General features: G+C 41.9%; 1 protein-coding gene and 1 long non-coding RNA gene across 6 annotated transcripts in view; one reads left to right on the top strand and one right to left on the bottom strand.

Annotated features, from left to right (window-relative positions):
• The window catches only part of LOC143839533 (uncharacterized), a 179,227-nt gene that overhangs the window by 52,873 nt on the left and 104,869 nt on the right, over positions 1–21,485 (bottom strand). The gene's annotated exons all lie outside the window — the stretch shown is intronic.
• Positions 1–21,485, top strand: part of BABAM2 (BRISC and BRCA1 A complex member 2) — a 201,928-nt gene that overhangs the window by 142,827 nt on the left and 37,616 nt on the right. The gene's annotated exons all lie outside the window — the stretch shown is intronic.

The raw sequence follows: 21,485 nt of genomic DNA, 5'->3' as shown, positions 1-21,485 counted from the left end.
GACCAAGCTTCCCCAACCTTTCTTCATATGTCTTGGTCTCCAAACCCCTCAGCATCTTTGTTGCCCTCCTCTGGACACGTTCCAGTTTGTCAACATCCCTCTTCAACTGGGATGCCCAAAACTGAACCCAGTACTCCAAGTGAGGCCGAACCAGAGCAGAATAAAGCGGTACCATAACCTCCCGTGATCTGGACACGATACTTCATTTGATACAGCCCAAAATCCCATTTGCCTTTTAAGCCACTGAGTTACATTGCTGACTCATGTTCAAAGTATGGTCTACTAAGACTCCTAGATCCTTTTCGCACATGCTACTGCCAAGGTAAGTCTCCCCCATCTTATATTGGTGTATTTGGTTTTTCCTATCTAAATGCAGAACTTTACATTTGTCCCTATTGAACTTTACATACTTGTGTATGTGTTTAAAGTGACGTCAAGTTGCAGCCAACTTATGACAACTCCCTAGGGTTTTCAAGGCAAGTGATTAAACAAACATGGCTTGCCATTGTCGCCTTCTGCAAAGTCTTCCTTGATGATCTCCCATCCAAGTACTGATTCAGTTTGCTTCTGAGATTTGACAAGATGGTGTTACACTGTACCATTCCACAATAACCCATGAAACATCCTTATACTGAACCAAACCCTTGGTTCATCAACTTGCCACAGAATTTTACTAATTACTGGACTGGGTCTAAAGATACCCTTGCACAGGCAGAAGGTACTTTCGGTCATGCAAGGAAGGATGCACTATTTCCACAGACTTCTTATTCAAGATTTGCCTTTGCCGCACTGCATTCCACACTGTTTCTGAAGCAGTACAACCCTTAGGAACATCTTCACAGGGAACTGATCCTTCATGGAGAGGCAAAATATTATGTTCTGCAAGCAGAGCTTCCATTCACAGTTATTCGGATCCAACCCATTGTCTGTCTAATTGCAACAACACAGTGAAACATTCCACTCCTATTGTTCAAAATGGGTTCGCATTTCAAATTCCATGTGCTGTGCAGTGGGCGGAACAAATAAGCATCTGTCTCTATTTTCCATATAAGTAAATGGACTGTAAGAGTGTCATGAGATATGTGAAAGTACCATATATAGTGAAAATGGAACCAGATGTTCTTCTTCTGTTGTAGTTAGGGATGGGCATGATTCCATGCACGAATCCCCAAACCCCACAAAAATCAGCTGGGTTGTGGCTTGCAAGTCAGGGGTCTTGCGTTTTCAACTACACGATCCTCCACGAGCCCTTACAACCCTTAACTTGGTTCTGGGTGCAGTGGTTTGCACTGGGCACATCTAGTGTATCATCAGCCCATGCTTGCTGTCAGTTCCCTTCCCCCCTTCCAAAGAGAGGGAAGAAAACTCATGGGCTGAAATCTTTTGTAGCCTTTTGTAGCTGAAGCCTGGTGTGAGTGGGAAGGGGGAACACGTTTCTCTGGCACACACTCAGATCTAGGAGGCAGCTTCTGCTCCCAGGGAGGGAAGTGAGACAGACCAGTTAATTTCAGGGATGGACCATCTGGGTTTGGGGGTTCAGTTTGTGCCCATCCTTAGTTGTAATCAGAATGTGCAATGAATTCAGCAAGATACAAGTTTTCTTTAAAGTTTCCTGAAACAGTCCTCATTTTTAATATATGCCAAACTAAGATGATAAGACAAAGCCCAAATTAGTATGCATACCTTAACTAGCTACTACTGGAATATCATTGTTAAATCTAGTTATCAAGCAGTCTATGTATCTATAAAGGCTGTTATTGTAGGAGCTAATTTATCATGTAGGATCTTTCCCCCATATCTATGCATTGAATTCCATCTGCCTTTTTGCCATGCATTCTTTCTACCTTCTGAAATTTCCCTTTAGACTCCTTACTTTGCTCCATTGGGTTCACAGCTCTAAGCTATATTTTTGCCTCTTCAGTGTGGGATATGATCAGTGGATTTCTTCCTCCCATTTTTCACTACAGATCTTATTACAGGCGTAACAACTTATTCTATAAAAATGCTGTATGACGTGATAGTGTGCCTGTGTGGAAGTTACAACTTTGTTGGATCAGGGGAATAGTTTATCTTCAGTAAAGCTTTTGATAACTTTCCACATGATATTCTTGTTGACAAGTTGGTAAAATGCGGTATGGATCCTAGTACCGTTAAGTGGATCGATAATTGGTTGACAAATGGCACCCAAAGGGTGCTTGTTAATGAGGAGTGACAAGTAGAGTGCCTCAGGGATCTGTCCTGGGCCCTGTGTTATTCAACATATTCATAAATTATTTGAATGAAGGAACAGAGCGGGTGTTTATTAAATATGCAGATGATACTAAACTGGGAGGGGTAGCAAACACAACAGAAGACAGAATTGGAATACAGGATAATCTTGATAGGCTGGAAAATTGGGCTAAAATGAACACAATGGGCTAAAATGAACACAGTAGTGATAAATCTAAAATTCTGTATTTAGGTAAGTAAAATCAAATGCATCATTATAGGATGGGGGAGACCTGTCTTCGCAGTAGTATGTGCAAAAAGGATCTAGGGGCCTTAGTACACCATACACTGAACATGAGCCAGCAGTGTGACTTAGTAGCTAAAAAGGTAAATGGAGTTTACCACACAGACAGACAGGCAGATGTACAGAGGCCCCTTTCCATCCCCTCCCCAATTTCCCCCTTACCTGTTGGTTTCCCAACCACCCTCCCTCCAAACAAGTAAACACACATGCACACACACTCACTCCCTTCCCCCCTCCTGCTAACCTGCTCCTTCTCTGCTGCCTCAACCCCCACGGATTGCACACAATCAAGTACGCATGCATCCGAGTATGTGCACTCACTCCCTCCCTTCCCCTCCTCCCACTTACCTGCTCCTCCTCCACTGCCTTAGCCCCACAGGTTGCTCAGCAGCTGCCCAGGGGCCAGCGCAGCCACTTCAAATGCCTTAAGGTGTGACAGCCATTGCCTCAGCCCCTCGCAGTTCGCGCAGACACTGCCCCAGCCCCCAGGGCTGGAGCGGCCACTGCCCCAGCCTCGAGGGCTGGGCAGCCACTGCGTCGGCCCCAGCAGGTTGCACAATGGCTATCCAGGCCCCAGGGTCCAGCACAGCCACTTGCTGGGCCCTCCATCTTCTGCCACACTTTATGGTGGGACGACAGATGTCACGTCCATCTATATTTCCATTTGATGAGGCACGCAAGATGTGTCCCACATCAAAAATCTGTATGATTTTTTTATATTTGTACTATTTTGTTTTTCTTGAGGGCAAAGAATTTTTAATAGGAATCTTATCTGGAGAGAGGTTACTAATCTTAAGCAATCTATATCATTGGTGTCATGATGAACACATACATTTCACATATTACTATTATTTTATCTGCTCTGAAATAGAAATGGAAAGCCCTTTAACAAATTGATTGAAAGACAGTTATTTCAACAGGAGCTTTTCCCATGCTACGCATCTGAGGAAGAAAAAATAAAAATGGCACTTGTGTGTGTTTATTGTGAAACTATCCACACTGCAGTCACTGTAGTAACTGAGAGACACATAAGTATTTATGAATTCGTCATATTTCTTGTCCTTTGAACAGGAGAACTGGCAACACATTTGGTAGGTCAGCTATTGGATCAAAAATTGCAGCAGTTTTCCTTAATGGTATTTGGAGGCAGAAGACCTGAAATATACTTTTGTTCCTTAGCAGTCTTCTCAGTACTCAGCTACAATTGCAGAGGATGTGCCTTCTCATAGTACACTGACAACAATACAATTGCATTTCTCCAAGGGACACTGTGTTCCATTACAAGATTAAAAACACAAACTTTCATAACTGATGCTGTGTATCCTTTTTGGTTTCAGTGTAGATTTTTAGAAAGCTCACGTTGGCATAATTAGGACTCTGTAGTGGAACATATATTGGTGCCAATGTAATCGCTGTTAGGAAGAGTTGCTATAGAAACTGGGACAGGAGAAACAAAGCAAAGAACTGGGAACTAGGGTAAAGGCCTTGAGAACTTAAAAGTAAGATAAAGTACAAGCTGCTAAGGCTATGCCTGTATTTGACGTGCTGCAACTCCCATGTCCTTTACATGAAGTAGAATGTGAGACCATTCCTTAAAGTGTATTTTGTTGTTGTATTGTTCAGGCTAGAAGTATTCTGTATGGTGTGACCTAAGGGATGTAGATCTTTCTCTTCTTTATCCCAGAAGCCTCTTGAGATCTCAAAAAGGACATTGTTTAGGGTCAGGAGACCCTCACAGACAGTCCACCCTGGTTAAGCACTGCAGCAAGGCAGTGAATTGGCCCTGTTCCTGCAACTCTCCACAGGATGCAGCCCTCTGGGTTGTGAAGAAGTAAAAGATTTGCTGCTCTGGATAACTTTTAAGTTTCTTATTTCTTGATGTGAACTTTAGTTTGTTGGCTCCCTTGGATTAAGGGAGAAATACTCTTACTTAAATCAGCAAGTTTAAAATTATTGAAACAAGTTTAAGTAGCACAGCTTTTTAAAATTAAGTAGCACATTTTTTTTACATTAAAATTCATCTTAAAACCATGTTAAGGACTCTGTTAAGTTCTTCCTTTCAATGACTTAAACAAACTGAATGGAAATTCTGCCCTCTAACACATCTATATGACAGTGCTCATTGGCATTAATAAGCCGTTTCCCTATTCTAAACCTCCTGTGACCCATTGCAGAAGGAAGTTGGCTGATCCAAGGTCGGTTTGGACAAAAATAATTGTTTCTCCTACTCATAACTGCAAGGTACGCAATTCACCATTGATGAGTCTTCTAAAGAGAAGTAAATGTGGGTGGAGTACATCAGTAGCTCCTGTGGCTTGCCTTTTCAGGCGGTGTATGTTCACATTCTCCTCAAGGTCCATAAGACAGAACTAATCCTTAGGGTGCTTGATCGGTCATGGCTGCAGGTACCCATGTGTTGAGCCTCAAACTTGGCATCTCCGTAGCTTCATCTTCCTTCAAGGAAAGGTCAGCCCAGGTTCCCTATTTGATGTGCTAGGCTAGCTTTATGGATGATGATGATAATGCTGACTAGCTGAGGACTCATCAATTTGCTGGGCTCTACAGTCCCCCCCCCTGCACTCTCCATTGTTTCAGTAAACATCCCCAGATTGCACTTCTTCATATCATATAGTTAAATAGTCATAAACGACATCAATGGCACTGTTGCACTAGTTTTCTCAGTTGTCTCAACTGATTGTATTTCTGCCTTTAGATCTGAACTATATTTGTTCCCATTTACATAAACAGGTTTCTGTTTTGAACATGTGAGCAACTTGTTTAATGTGACATGTTATTTAATGTTTATTTTCTAACACAGAATGTCCATTTTGCTTCTTAGCTCTTAAAGGTACTCTTTTTTGCTGATCTTGCCTTGAATATTTTTACACTTGCAGTTTCTGGCTGGCAGTTGTTAAAAGAAAAAACAAACTGAACTATGCATCTCTTGTAGTAATTGTTTTTATGAAGGGCCTTGTCTGTAAATTGCCTTCATGCCTCTATCAGAATAGTGAACGAGCGTCTTTTGCTATGTGTTTGTTCCTTATGCAAGTAACTAGGGACAGAAATTCATTTTTTAAAAAGCAATGAATGTAGTATAGTGCCTGAACATAAGATGCTCTTTTATTGGATCTAAAAGTTACCAGATCCAGGTTTTTATTCACTCCCTCTCAGAACTTAGGGTGGCTAACAGCATATAAAACACACCCAATAAAAACAATACAGTGTCGGTCAGTGCAATTTAGAAAATCTGAACATGTTTCTTCAGAAAATAGGTATTGGGTCCAAGGTACTGGCCAAATTCTAACTCCGGAATGTTTATCATAGAATCATAGAATCATAGAGTTGGAAGGGGCCATACAGGCCATCTAGTCCAACCCCCTGCTCAACGTAGGATTAGCCCTAAGCATCCTAAAGCATCCAAGAAAAGTGTGTATCCAACCTTTGCTTGAAGACTTCCAGTGAGGGGGCGCTCACCACCTCCTTAGGCAGCCTATTCCACTGCTGAACTACTCTGACTGTGAAAAACTTTTTCCTGATATCTAGCCTATATCGTTGTACTTGAAGTTTAAACCCATTACTGCGTGTCCTCTCCTCTGCAGCCAGCAGAAACAGCATCCTGCCCTCCTCCAAGTGACAACCTTTCAAATACTTAAAGAGGGCTATCATGTCCCCTCTCAACCTCCTTTTCTCCAGGCTGAACATTCCCAAGTCCCTCAACCTATCTTCATAGGGCTTGGTCCCTTGGCCCCAGATCATCTTCGTCGCTCTCCTCTGTACCCTTTCAATTTTATCTACGTCCTTCTTGAAGTGAGGCCTCCAGAACTGCACACAGTACTCCAGGTGTGGTCTGACCAGTGCAGTATACAATGGGACTATGACATCTTGTGATTTTGATGTGATGCCTCTGTTGATACAGCCCAAAATGTTATTTGCCTTTTTTACCGCTGCATCACACTGCCTGCTCATGTTTAGTTTACAATCCACAAGTACCCCAAGGTCTCGTTCACACACAGTGCTACCTAGAAGCGTATCCCCCATCCAGTAGGCATGCTTTTCATTTTTCTGACCCAGATGCAGAACTTTACACTTATCTTTATTAAATTGCATCTTGTTCTCATTTGCCCATTTTTCCATTGTGTTCAGATCTCGTTGAACTCTGTCTCTATCTTCCGGAGTATTTGCCAGTCCTCCCAATTTGGTGTCATCTGCAAACTTGATGAGTAGTCCCTCCACCCCCTCATCTAGATCATTAATAAATATGTTAAAAAGTACCGGGCCGAGCACCGAACCCTGAGGTACCCCGCTACTCACCTCTCTCCAGTCTGATGAAACACCATTGACAACAACTCTTTGAGTGCGGTTCTCTAACCAATTCCCTATCCACCTAACGATCTGAAAATCCAGATTGCAGTCCTTCAACTTATCCATCAGAACATCATGGGGAACCTTGTCAAAAGCTTTACTAAAATCCAAGTAAATGACATCAACCAAATTTCCCCGATCCAGCAAACCCGTTACTTGGTCAAAAAAGGAAACTAGGTTGGTCTGGCAGGACCTGTTGGAGACAAATCCATGCTGACTTCCTTGGATCACCAAATTGTCCTCCAGATGTTTGCAGATCGCTCCCTTTAATATCTGCTCCATTATCTTCTCCACAACAGAGGTCAGACTCACTGGTCTGTAGTTTCCCGGGTCATCCTTCCTCCCTTTTTTGAAGATCGGAATAACGTTTGCTCTTTTCCAGTCCTCCGGGACATCTCCAGTCCTTAAAGAGGTTCCAAAGATGATGGACAAGGGCTGTGCAAGTTCTCTGGAAAGTTCTTTGAGTACTCTCGGGTGCATTTCATCTGGACCAGGGGATTTGAACTCATCCAGTGCAGCTAAATGCCTCTCGACAACCTCTCTATCTATGTTAACCTGCCACCCAGACACTATCCTTTGGCTACAGCCATCTCTAGATGTGCCTAAACACTTTGACCTGTGGGAAAAAACAGATGTAAAATAGGCACTAAGCCTTTCTGCTTTCTCTGCATCTTTCGTTAGAGTTTGTCCATCCGCACCCAACAGCGGGCCTATTGCCTCTTTTACTTTACGTTTGCTCCTCACGTAACTAAAAAATCTTTTCTTGTTACAATGGGCTTCCCTGGCCAATCTTAGCTCACTCTCAGCTTTGGCCTTTCTGATGATTGATCTACAGTGCCTAGTAACCTGTAGGTACTCTTCTTTAGAGCTCTGTCCTTCCCTCCATTTCCTGAACATTTTCCTTTTCTTTCTTAGTTCCTCTTGAAGCTCTCTGTTCATCCAAATAGGCTTCTTAGAGCTCCTGCAGTGTTTTCGTATTTCTGGAATAGTCATTGACTGAGCATGCAATAGCTCTTGTTTGAGTAGCGCCCACCCTTCACATGCTCCCTTCCCTTCCAGCATTCTCGTCCATGGTATGACACTCATTATGTCTCTGAGTTTATTAAAGTTTGCCCTATGAAAATCCAACATCCGCGTCTGGCTACAAGCTTCCTTGGCTCCCCATCTCAAAAGGAATTCTATGAGGACATGGTCACTTCCCCCTAGGGTCCCCACCTCCTTCACCTCATCCACCAACTCTTGCCTGTTGGTCAGTATTAAGTCCAGTATGGCTGAACCTCTTGTGGGTTTAGCTGACTTAGATTTCTCCACGTTAATGTAAGGTTGTCCTTTTCTACTTCTTCCTTGAAAATAACTGTGTTACTATTGCAGACATAGGATAGCTGCTATATTTTTATCAGATGAGGAATATTTTATTGGTTAGTGCTAATTATTATTCATAAATAGTATCAAAGCCCATTTTTAAAAGGGGCGGCAGGCAGGAGGGCGTGAGAGGATGGCCGTGGCTCCCTTTGGCCCGCAAAGTGGGCTAAAGAGAGTGGAAAGCCCCCCCTCTTGCGTTGGTGGCGACAGGGCTTTGTGGCCTGCAGGGAGGCAACAAACCAGCTCCCTCTCAGCAGGAGCATACCTGCAGGCCACAAAGCCCTGTCACTGCCTCTCTCCTTATGGGCAACAATGGAGGCCGCAGCCACAAGGCTTCTAGCAGGCAAGGAGGGAGGGTGGGAGCTGGAGTGAGAGGGGCAATCAGGGTGGACCTGGACAGTCTCCTCCCAGGAAGCTGTTTCCCAAATATATAAAGGAGCGAAATAGTGTTAAGGATATCCTGGATTCACCCTTTCAATGATATCAAATTGTATTAGTCCAGTAAACCAATTCTATATTTAATTAGCTGTGTTTCTTAAAGTAGAAAATATTGAACCCAAATCAGAAATTCCAGATAGCGATTAACTCCTTTGGAGGCCATTTCACTTTTTATTTTTTCCAACTATGAAAGTTAATGTGGCTAAAAATTAATATATCAGTGCTTCATTGTTGATATAAGTCTCTCTCCTGACACCAGCACATTTGTTTCACATTCTGTGTATCAAAAAATAAAAATAAAATAAATGTCGTTAATAACATTCTCCAGAATGTATCCCATTATTGATACAGAGATTATACCGTCTGCTGGGGGGGGGGGGGATAAAATGGCCATTTAATTATTACAATCCCGAGGAAAACTAATCATGTCTCCATGTTTAGTTCTTTGTATTTAATCAGTGTGACCTGCGCAATAATGGTTTAAGTAGTGTTGCACTACTTGGAGATTTTAGTATGAAGCCTGGGGAGGGGAGGATTTGGAGAGGGGGAACCACACTGGAGGTATTATGTCTAGGGTTACCAACTCCATGTGGTAGCTGAAGATCTTTCACTATACATCAACAATTAATTCACGTAAATAAAGTGGCCACTTTGGGAGGTGGATTCTGTGACATTATATGCTACTGCAGTCCCTGCCGTCTTCGGGCTACACCTAAATTCTCTGGGTATTTCCCAACCCTGAGCTGGCAAGCCTAATAATGCCACAGATTCCACTCTCCAAAGCAGCCATTTTCTCCAGAGCAAGTCATCTCTGTAACCTTGAGATCATTTGTAATTCCAGGAGAACTCCAGGCCCCACCTGAAAGTTGGTAGCCCTAATTAAATGGGTTCAGACAGTTACTTGGCAGGATTGTGATTTGATGGGTAATCACTCGAAATGCAAATCTAAATGTTATCCAATGCTAAAAGACTGTTCCAATATCAGGCAGACAGATTGTTTTTATCTCTCTTAAATGTGAATGGCATCCATAATCCACTGGGTTGCCAACCCAGCGTTAGGAAATTCCGAAAGATTAGGGTTTGGAGCCTAGGAAGGGTAGAGTATAGGGAGGGATGTAATTCCATAGAGCCCACCCTATGAAGCCACCATTTTCTCCAGAGAAACTGAACTTTGCAGCCTGGCTATCAAATGTAATTTCAGGAGAACTATGTTTCCCAACTGGAGGTTGGCAACCCTAATAATCCACTATGGAAAGATTATAAGAGTATAGTTCATCTTCTCATGTCAGCAAGGGCAATAATAATGCAATTGGGGGCAGGATCTGAGGTGCCAGCTTGAGTATTAGCGGTTTTCAAAAATATGGGAGATTGCTATTATAGAAAAGTTTACACAAGAGCCCTAATAAACGCCATTTATATGCCATCCGGAATCTAGGATTACATGAACATAGATCAATATGTATGTATTGATTTAAAGAAATTGGGATGAGAGAATTACTCCTAAGAAAAGCAAGATAAAGAGAAATATTTGTGTACAATCCATAGTTATTTTAAAATGTGAATTAATTTAGTGTTTTGAATGCAAGCTTGCTTTAATTTGTTGTAGAACATTTTGTGGTAATCCCCCCCCCCCAATTTATTTGTACAACGTTTGTTTGTAGCCAAACGTGTGTCATCTGTCACTCATGGGAAGCAGGGTTTACTGGATGCTCAGGCTCTTCCCCCATCCCCCCACCAGACTTCACCTAGGGATGACAGCTGCAGCCTGGGAAATTTGAGGCTTGGGGATGGTGGGTTTGAGGATGAGGGAGACATGAGATATAATGCCACAAGCAAGGCCAAAAGTCAGAGCAACCAGCTTTTCTTGTTATGGAAGGAAGAATGCTTTTGCTTGCTGCAGCAACCAGTAACTTTGGAAGCCACTTGTTTTGATGGGTGGAGCCTCTAGAAATGTTCAGTACGCAACAAACTTTGTATTCTTTTTTTTCTTTTTTTTTGTAAAAATGCCAGGCTGTTCATCTTTTTGCCATAGCAGACCTGACTTCTCCTGAATGCATTCACACAGTGACTTTACCTTCCTTATATACATATACAGCTTCAGCATGGTAATTCATAGAGAGGGGGAGTTAAAAAGCTGAGTGATATGGGTGCCTGAGCTTTACTAGCTAGCAAAGCACCTAGAATGGCCAAAATGCTATTGTGGATGATATAAGAACAAGAAGGGGCTGACAGAAGGAACCATGAAGACCAAAACAATGTTGCTGTTGTCTTTCTTGCAAGAAAGAGACAGGATGAACAGCAGTAGATGGTGCTTCTTCAGGTAGGAAGAACAGTATGGGTCTGAGGGGAAATGCCCTGAGTGTGATAGCAGCAGACAAGCAGGTTGGAGGGCCAGACAGAATGAGTTCAGGGGCTGCATGCAGCCTGTGGGCATCAGGTTGGGAACCCCTGCCAAATAGCTGGCCTATGGTTAGCAGTCTCCCCACAGGGTCAACTGACCTTTGGACTGGCTTCTCCTGCAGCCTCAATTAAATGCGGCTGCAGGAGAAGCCAGCCCAAAACTGACCAGGAAGGGAGTGTTCTGCTTCCAACTGGCTCAGCTGAGCTTCAGGATAGCTTGTCTGTTTCCCTCCTAAATCCCAGCTATCTTTGGGTTGCCAGAATAAACCCCCAAAATACTGATAATATATGTTTGGAAATATTTTGGGCTCAGGTAGATCTGAATTCACACCCATAATAGTAATTAGTTATGAATTCAGAGTTGTAATCAAATATATATTGAAAAATAAAAAATATGTGAAGGATCTCTTAAATTTATATTTGCCGTATTTCCCCTAATGCCAGGGTTTTCCCCACAGGTATTCCATTAAAAGGGCCTTTCCCATACAAGTTAAAGTTACATCTAATAATAATTTTTGTGTGTATATATAACATTTTAAAGGGGGTCATTTTACATTTAGGGTTATTTTCCTTTCAACTGAGTAAAATACTTTAATATCTAAAACCAGATTGTGAAAGCTGATACATCAAAGGTCATATGATGCACTGTTGACATGGTCTTCCGTGCTCTGTATAGATCTTTCATTATTTATTTATTTATTTTTGTTTAGATTTATTTCCCGTCACTCCCGGCCATGGCTGGGCTTGTGGAAGGTTGCAATCAGTATCAAAAGCATAATACATTCCAATTAAACTCATAAAACCCCAAATTTCAATAACACCCAACAGATAGCAGCAGAGATACAATTACAGTACTTCCCTCTGGTAACAGGCTCTGGCTCTACAGTCTCCCCCATCACAAGGCCTATACAACAGGAGGATGAAGGTGTCCAGCGTCTGATTATACAGACATCAGGAGAAGGCAGGGGACTCAAGATCTTCCAGCCCTATTCTCAACCAAACGCCAGGTGGAAGAGCTCCATTTTACTATACTAAGTGCAACTGTCTTATATCCCAGTTGTACTAATGTCCTGTTAAAAGGCTTCATTGGGTTCTTTTAAATTTAGAAACCTAAGACAAACATGGATGGTTTATTTTTGCTTAGTTTATTAGCATTGCAGACCAAATTTGAAACTTGCTTCAGGCAAAGAAGTATTGAATAAAATGTTGTACAGTAGCCTCCTGTATTTCAACAATGGGACCAAGCAGCCCTTGAGCTACTGTACACTAGTTTCTGAGTCAAAGTTGGACTTCATTCTCTTCCATTTTAAAGAGTATCTTTGAAAAAGAGAGGAAGTGTAGCTCAAAATGCTAATGATGAACGGAGCCTAATCTGATAATATAATTGACAGGGTTGGATCCAGCACAAACGTTCCATATGAATGAGATCTCCTGAGCAAGGAGAAACACAAGAAAAAGAAACTTATTTCTAAGTAAACATACATAGGGTCAAGTTACCAACTCCTTTTGATATCACATAAGCATTTTTCCTCACTTTGAATTTGTTTGTAACTGATTAAGCATATGTGCATATTGTACAACAGTTTACTTCTGAATGAATGAGTAATAGTAAAGGGAGAGTCCTTGTAAGATATAGGTTCTAAGGGAAAAGGTAGTAAAACTCTTGCATTTTTCATGGTCTTGTTATATATTTGCTCTTAATGAAGTTGGCTTATCTTTTTCTTATGATTTATAAACCTGGGAGACAATCCCAGTCTATAAAAAGTGGTTTAGACCATGAATAGGTCTTTTGTAATATAAAGTAGTTCAATGTTCAGCCACCTGCAGATTGGCAATTATTAACAAACTGGACCCCTGAATTCTTTGCCTTTTTATTTCATGCTCTCAGTCACAAGGTAGCACTCAGATTTCTATACAGGCTTAGTTGCAGGCTAGTGTCGAGCTAGTAACCTCAGTGTGCCTGTTGGGGTACACCTCAAAGCAGTCTGTATCAGTAATACATCCCTGTGCCTTGCTGGCTGACTTCCATGGTACATTGCCTCTTTCATAATCTGACTGTGTTTCTGGTATACTAGGCAGGTTCTAATAACCCCAAAGGAATTATTCCACATACATCAACAAAGAAGTAGATGTGAGATCAGGAAATAACCGTCTTGATTGAAAAGTTGATCATAGAGATTGCAAATTAAAACAGTTTTCTGTACCTACAGATGTGCATCTTGACAACATTGCAAATGGTCGTAAAATAAAAACGTACATCTTCTTGTATGAGTAGAGACCCCATAACATCACTACCCCATTTATATGAGTCTTGTCTAGATCTGATAACACTGTTTTCCATTTAGCTGGGTCAAGTTATTTCCTTGGATTATTATACAATGTCAAACCATAGTTTGGCACAAAGTGAAGAGCTTTGGACTTGCTCAAATATTCCCTTTTGTCTTTCCATGCTCATGGCAAGCTGAATTTTAAGTTTGTCTCATAGTGGAAATGCAGAAGATTGTTTTGAAAAGTTAGTTGGTATGACACAGTTCTCCTCTGTGCTTGCTTAACACAACCAATCTGCGGCTAGCAGCTATATGTTTGGCTCCCCTGCTCTGTATTTGGAGGTATACGCCTTTAATAGAAACAAGGAGCAGAGGCAATCACAGGAGCTAATCAGTCAACATTGGGAGGGTCATTGATGTGTTATCTCTCCCAAGGTTAGTAATGACTGATTACACAGATGTAAGATCTCCTCTTGTATATATAGCCTGGAAGAAGAGAGAGCTGGCTCCAGAAAAGGGGCAGCATAGAAAGGAAACTCTGTCGGTTAGCATTTGGTTCTCTTGTAATCCTTATCTGCTGCTATAGGTATTGTTTTCCTTTTGTTAATATTTATTTGCTGGTATTTTGTTAACAAATACCTTTTTCCTAACAAACCTTGTCATTTGATTAAAAAAAAACTTTCAGCAAAACTATTCTGTAGCAAACCTACAGAACTGAATTCAGTGGGAAAACACAGGGGGGGAAAACAGATCTCCTTTCCCCTAACCACTTGATGTGCTCTGAACACATCCCCTCAGAGAAGGGGATGAGAAGACTCCAGTGAACAAAATGCCCAATATAATGGGAAGTTGCCTTGAAGAGAAACTGGATAAAATTGCCTCCACTGCCACTAGAGGTTTGCATCAATGGAGGAGGGGGTAAAAGGAATTTTGTCTCATTTATGTGCTCATTTAGCACTCCATCTTGTTGTGCGTTTTGTTCATGAGGCTCTTATGACCCCCTGAATGTTCAGATTAAATTGTTTGTGGAAGGGAAAGGTAGGAAAGATCTACTCTGCCAACTCTTCCTGTGAACTTTTCTGCTATATTTAACCCATAGTTTGCTGTTGTATCTCATAGTTTGTGGTCCTTAGTTCCTTACTACGCTGAAAGGCCTCTCTTAGGAAAGGCTTTGATTTGTTTACTACGGTGCTCCAAGCTCCCAGTATTCAGCATTTTTCCCAAGTAGTAAGTTTCAGCCATTGCTTATGTTATGAACAAATTAAACCTCAGAAACACCTGTTGTATTTAGTGTTACCAATCCATATGTAGTATAGAAATTCCTGGAGATTTGTGGGTGGTGCCTAGGAAGTGAAAGGACCTGAGCAGGATATAGTGACTAGAATCCACACTCTGAATATGCCGTTTCCTCCAGGGGAACTGATCTGTGTCTAGGAGATTTCCAGGCCCCGCCTGAAGGTTGGCAACAGGGGTTCCCAAGGTCCTCCATGGCCATCAGTGGGGGATAGTGGGATAGGTTATGAAAATCCTGGAGATTTGGAGATGGCGTCTGGAAGGGACAGGGACCTCACTGGGGTACAGCACTGTAGAATGTGCTCCAAAACATCCATTTTCTTCAAGGGTACTGATCTTTATAATCTGGAGATGAGGCGTAATTATGGGGGATCCCCAGGTTTTTATCACGGACGGAGCCCACCCCTTTCTCCTCCCAACTTGCCCTTAGGGCTTTATTTATATCGCTCTGCAGGAGCAGTTACAGATTTTCTTGCAGCAATTTTAAACATTTGTTCTCAATAGAGTAAGATTTCACTAATGTTTAATAACATCACAGTTCCACACACTGAATTTAGAAAAGAAGTCTGAGAGTTTTGCCCTAATGTAGCATGAAAAAGTTTTTGACCTAATCATGTGATTCACTATATAAAGCAAAAACATTTGGGTTTGAGTGCAACAGCTTTTGCCCTAAGGCAGCATCAAAAGGTTTCGGCACTGCACCTACCATTAAAACACTTCGAATATTACCCTGATGCAAAGATTTCCCATTTTTCTTTTGGTGAGCCAAAGTTCTTGCTTATTGCCTTTGATATAATAAGCAGAACCTGCAAGGTTCTCTTTCCTCTTTCCCTTTCCTGCTTTTTTGTTTTCTTCCCACCCAACAGCCAACCTACCATTATCTACCCCTCCATCACCTCCCCCTGCCAGCAACCTCTACCTAGAAAAACTATGGCCCAGTTGTGCGGTTCTAGCTGCTGGCCTAGGCTTATTTGCATGGCAAGGAACCCTCAAGGACTTTTGGAGGCACATCATTTTTCCCCTGTACCTCCCTTCCACACTATTTTCCCTTTCCCTTCTCCTGGCAACTCCCATAGCCTTTCTCCTTTCCCTGCCTCAGTCTCGCCTTCTCAGCCATTCATCTTTTCTCTACTTTTTATCTGTCTCCCATCTTCAGCTATTTTTATTATTTATTTACTTCATTTATACCATACCTTTCTAACTTTTAAAATAATCACAGTCACTTTATTTCTAAGTTAATTTTTAATCAGATCTTTGAGTTTTGTGATTTAAAAATGGTACAGTAAGTAAGTAATTGGCATTTATAGAAAACTTACCTAATTATTATACATTCTTAAGACCATTGTTTCACATTAGCTGTTTTTTCTTAATTAGCCTAAATTTTCAACCCCTTGATGAATATGGTACATCTTCTGTTGTTTGGAGGAAGACTCACAATGAAGAATCGAGAACGTCTTATAGAATGCAGATGAAAGCCTATGAGATCATGGTGAAGTCAGCAAAATGCAACTTTTACTCGACTTCCATAGCATCTGCACACTCATGCCCAACACAATTATTTAAGATAGTTCAGTCCCTCACCACCCTCGATTAAGGGCACCAAAACAATAGCCAATTAGATACTGGCTGTGAGGCATTTGCGAATAATTTCTCAGACAAAATCTCGACTCTCTGACACGACTTCCCTCCAACTTTGGACACAGAAAGTGAACTAGAGCCCCTTTGACCATCTCTGGAGAGAACACTGAGTTACTTCAGATAACTTCAGAATTGGGAAATTATTTCCCCCTAGGAAATAATCAACCGCTTCCTGTCAACAGGAGAATTCCTGGAATAATTAAAAGAGGTAATGATGCACCGGTTGCTGAAACAAATATCTCTGGACCCACAGGAGCCCAACAACTACTGCCCATCTTACAATTAGTGTTTCTGGGGAAGTTGGTTGAAAGGGCTACCATAGACCAAATATCAGAATTCCTGGAGGAAATTTCAGCTGCTGATCCATTTCAGTCGGGTTTCCGGCCTGGCCAAGCGGTAGAGACAGCACTAGTTGCCCTGATGGACAACCTTCGCCACCAGCTGGACTGAGGCAGGTCTGCACTGAGTATACTATTAGATCTGTCAGCAGCGTTTGACACAATCCATCATAAGCTCTTCACTCATCATCTCTCCAATGCCGGAATAAGAGGGACAGCCCTCAAATGGCTGATCTCCTTCCTCCAGGGTTGCAGACAGAGGGTAGCTATCGGAGAGAGAGTATCTAGTCATCATCAGCTCACGTGTGGAGCCCCATAGACCGTTTATGCACTGGGAACTTTACTGCCCCAGCTCTTGTGCAGGAGCAAAAATCGGGGGCAGATGAGGCACACTGGGCCAAATGCTCCCCCATGTGGGTGCAGGAAGAGGTGGGGCAACCTGCCATGACTAAAACTCTAGCCTGCAGCCTGGCATGAAACCTCCAGTGCATAAATGGTCATAGGGAGCAGTCCTCTCTCCTATCGTAACACCTTCATGTGCCCTCTTGCTCTGTTGGTGTGGGGGTTTGGGCTGGGATGCCACCAATATGCAGATGACACCCAACTCTTCCTCCTGATGGACAACCACCCTGATTCTCCCCCAGAATCTTTAGCCAGATGCCTGGAAGCAGTGATGAGGTGGCTCAAGCAGAGTCATCTGAAGTGCGCCTACTCAACCTGGACGCAGAGCATCTGTTGGTAGCTCACTCTGGGAGGAACTTGGGTATGATCCTTGATGCCTCTCTCTCCATGGAAGCACAGGTCACAAGAGTACCATGGCAGGCCTTTTACCACCTACGCCAAGCCATGCTACTAGTGCCCTACTTGGCCCCAGAATACCTAGCCACAGTGACCTTTGCATTCATCACCTCTAGACTAGATTTCTGCAACTTGTTCTACGTAGGCCTGCCCTTAACCTTGATCCAGAAACTGCTACTGGTCCAAAATGCTGCAGCCAGGATCCTCACAAACAGACCATGGAGATCCCACATCTGGCCTGCACTCCACCAACTCTGCTGGCTCCCAGTTGAAATCCAGATCAGGCTTAATGTTTTGGTAATTACCTTCAAGGCCATATGTGGTCTGGGCCCAATGTACCTGAGAGACCGTCTTCCTGTCTATACCCTGCAAAGAGCCCGGCGCTCTGCCACCGCCAACTGGCTAGTGATCCCTGGCACCAAAGAAGCTTGCTGGAACTCAACCAGGGCCAGAGCTTTCTTGGTCCTGGCCCCTACCTGGTGGAATAAGCTCCCTGAAGAGATCAGGGCCCTTCCTGAACTACCACAGTTCCGAAGGGCATGTAAAAGGGAACTCCTCCACCAGGCATTTGGTTGAGGCTGGCTGACTCAACAACATCTGTTGGTCCCCCAAACATGATCTGAGCCATGCTGACCTCTCATGGGTTCATGTTAGAAGTTGAGAGTTGTTGTCACACTATGAATCTATTATAGTTTTTTGTTATAATTTTTATGTTAAATTTTGGAATCACTGGTATGTTACTGTCACTAGATTTCTACGTATATTCATTATGTTTTATATAAACTACCCTGAGCCTTATGTGAGGGCATTATAGTAATTAAATTAAAATAACTGTGATGGGAAAAGACTATTTTTAACAAGTTAATTGTACAGTTTTTTTTTTGAAGTTGCATGTCTTAAAATTATTTTGGAAACTTTACCATTTATTATAGGAGATTTTCAAATGAAAGGATTCCTATTCTCGATAGTAAAGGAATCACAAATTTATTTTATTTATTTATTTATTTATTTTATTTAGATTTATATACCGCCCTCCCCGAAGGCTCAGGGCGGTTTATAATGTCAATCTTCCATTGACATATTATTTCTTTTATTTTTAGAATGGCAACAAAATTACACATTCATGACCAAATACTGTTGTTTTTCTAAACAACTTGTTGAATGAGTTTAGGTGAAGTGACTCATGTGCATGAAGTTATTTTTAGAATTGTAATGTGCTCTATTCAGAGTGTAATAAAAAAACACATTGGTGTACAGCTAGCTCCCTTATTACAGTTTACAGGGCTCATGAACTCAGCATCCCTTAGAAAGATGACTAAGGAAGGGGTCTGTTGGCACTTCCAGGAATTTACAGACATGAGTCATTGATCTATTGTCTGCCGACACAGCACCAAGGTACCTATGAGTCAACTTTTATTTGAAAATAGTATTTGCCTTGGGCATGAGATCTCACAGTGTTTTGCATCTTGAAAACAACATGTGAAACTCAAAGACGATTCTGCAAAATTTAGAAATCAAATTCTTACTTAGGATCAATTCAATATTGGGCATTGTGGTAAATACAAATTCTCCCCCAGACTGTCATACATACTCTTTGAAGTTAGAGCTAGGATACCTAGAGGTGTTTGTTCAGGTAATATATTGCCTGTGGACCATATGCTATTTGATGCTATTTCCTGGGCAGGGAAGGACAGAGGGTATAACTCAGAGAAGGGTAGAGCTTTCTGCAAGGAAAAACTACAGCAAGATAAGGAACTAAATTACATACTGCAAGTGTCATTAACATCCTCCTAAAATTAATGTAGTGTAAAATCTTTAGAGAGCATGCTGGGCATCAAAGCAAATTATGAAATGAGCCTTTCTCTCCTCTGACACACCTTGGACTACTGAAAAGGCATCATGGTTATGGTTGGTTTCATTCATATACTGCAGTATTGTGTAGTTCATCACACAGCTGGGGAGAACCTGCTCCTGGATCCTATCAAGGTCAGATGTCATCTGGTCTGAGACCTGGGCACTATCCAGGATTACTGAGCCTCCTCTGTGGGGTTGCAGTGGTAGAAAGGCAATGATCCTAGGGAAGTCAGGTATTTATCTCCAGTATATGCAAGGTATGCTCGTATGGCAGACTTAGAAGAATGTGCCAGGAGTGGGTTAAAGATGATTATTGAGGCATGTGGTTTCCTTTTTTGGAGTGGTTGGGAGAGAGGGAAGCAGAGAACTCTCTAGATGTTCCTCTTCTGTTTGAGCTGGAAATGTTTACGATAGGTCTCAAATAAACTTGACTTGCTAAAGATGGAAAAAACTCTGATGACAGTATCAAGCAAGGAGCAGGTATAAAGAGTTGGAAAGACTACTGGTAACTGAAGTGTAAAATACTAAATAGAATGTCAGTATTTGAAACAGTTAATTTGTGGAGGGGGAGAGTTGTGCTTGCCCAGTAAAATGTCTATTAACTTTATGTGTAACAGTAGCTGCCAATTGTTTCAAGCAGGAAGAAAATATGCCAGAAAAATAATTGGACTACTGTAGACCAAGTGGTCAGCTCTTTCAAATGCGATAATTTGGATAATCTGTTCCACAATAGGAAAACATGAATATGTTCTCTAATTAATAGAAGAACAAGAGTTGGTTTATATATCCCACTTATCCCTGCCCGAAGGAATCTCAAAGCATCTTACAATTGTCTTCCCTTCCTCTCCCCACAACAGACAGCCTGTGAGGAAGGTAGGTCTGAGAAAGCTCTAAGAGAAACTGCTCTGTGAGAACAGCTTCTAACAGGACTGTAGCTAGCCCAAGATCACCAAGCTGGCTATATGTGTAGGAATGAGGAATCAAACTTGGCTTAGAAGCCACAGCACTTAACCTCTACACCAATCTGGCTTATAATGTTGTTATGTAATTATGGCATGTTGTTTTCTTTTGTATTGAGATCAGACATTATGCAATCAATACTTGTATGCCAGGGCCACTCCAGATCCATTAGCTTTCACACCCAGACCCAGAGAAGCACACTTTTCAATTCAGGGTCCATCAGGTTAGGTGCCTGTGCTAGGTACTAGAATGGAGTAAGCAGACTGCAATAGAAAAAGGCCAGGCTCCCACTATTTAGACCAGGTCAGGCCAATTCAGGGGATGAATATTGCCTGCCATCTGCAGTGACTGATGTTATTTAGCCCAGTTCCCACATCTGCAGAGTGTTATGATGTCCCACCTCATATCCCGAAAAGCAGGATTAAGGCTATTGATCATTTAGATCTATTAGTTCTATTGATCATTTAGATCTACCAGTGTCTTCGGATGTAACAATGGGAGAAGGTTTGTTGTCCTTTTCCAAAATACTGTTATACATGTCAATAATATATTTTGATGAACAGGATTTACTAGTGTAATTGTCAAATGTGTTTACCCATGGGATTGGATTCTACAGCCTTGGGATTGAATTCTACATTATCTTTGATTTCTGCATCTCTTTTGACTAATCTGTTATATTTATATTGTGAAGTTTCCCTCTTCTTGTCAGCAACAACCAATTAATTCTCTGGTCATCTGCCACCTAGATTACTGCAATCTTTTTGGCTGGATTGCCTTTGTTAGACTTTGGTCATGTGATCTTTAACACTGCTACCAAGATAATTTGCTTTAGTTCCTCTATATATGGGCTTTTCTTCCCCTTTGATATTTAGTAAGAACTCCTTATAACCTTCCTCTTTTATGGAGCTGTGGGCTTAACACCCAGGTACTCCCTCATGACTGTGTGTACTGCTTTCCCCCTTCTCACGTCTCTTCCCATTTTGGGTCCTTCAGTGTCAAAATTTAGATTATAAACTGCCTAGTGTATCCCTTGCTTATGTGACCCTGTAAAGTACCATGTACACTGATTTACAAAATTACATATCTACTTCTAAAGTAGTCATTGTCTAAATTTAAAGCCTCATGATAATTTTCAGTTTAATGTGCAATTATATTAATCTTACTGTTTAGGCTGAGATCAGGCTCCTGTCTTTAGGAAGCACAAAGGTTCATGAACTTGTGCAGAGAGGGGATGCAGTCTAAAAAACCCTGAAACTCATCTAG

This window comes from Paroedura picta, chromosome 1, assembly GCF_049243985.1.
Source record: "Paroedura picta isolate Pp20150507F chromosome 1, Ppicta_v3.0, whole genome shotgun sequence".
Taxonomy (NCBI): domain Eukaryota; kingdom Metazoa; phylum Chordata; class Lepidosauria; order Squamata; family Gekkonidae; genus Paroedura; species Paroedura picta.
This window is presented reverse-complemented; position numbering and strand designations above follow the sequence as displayed.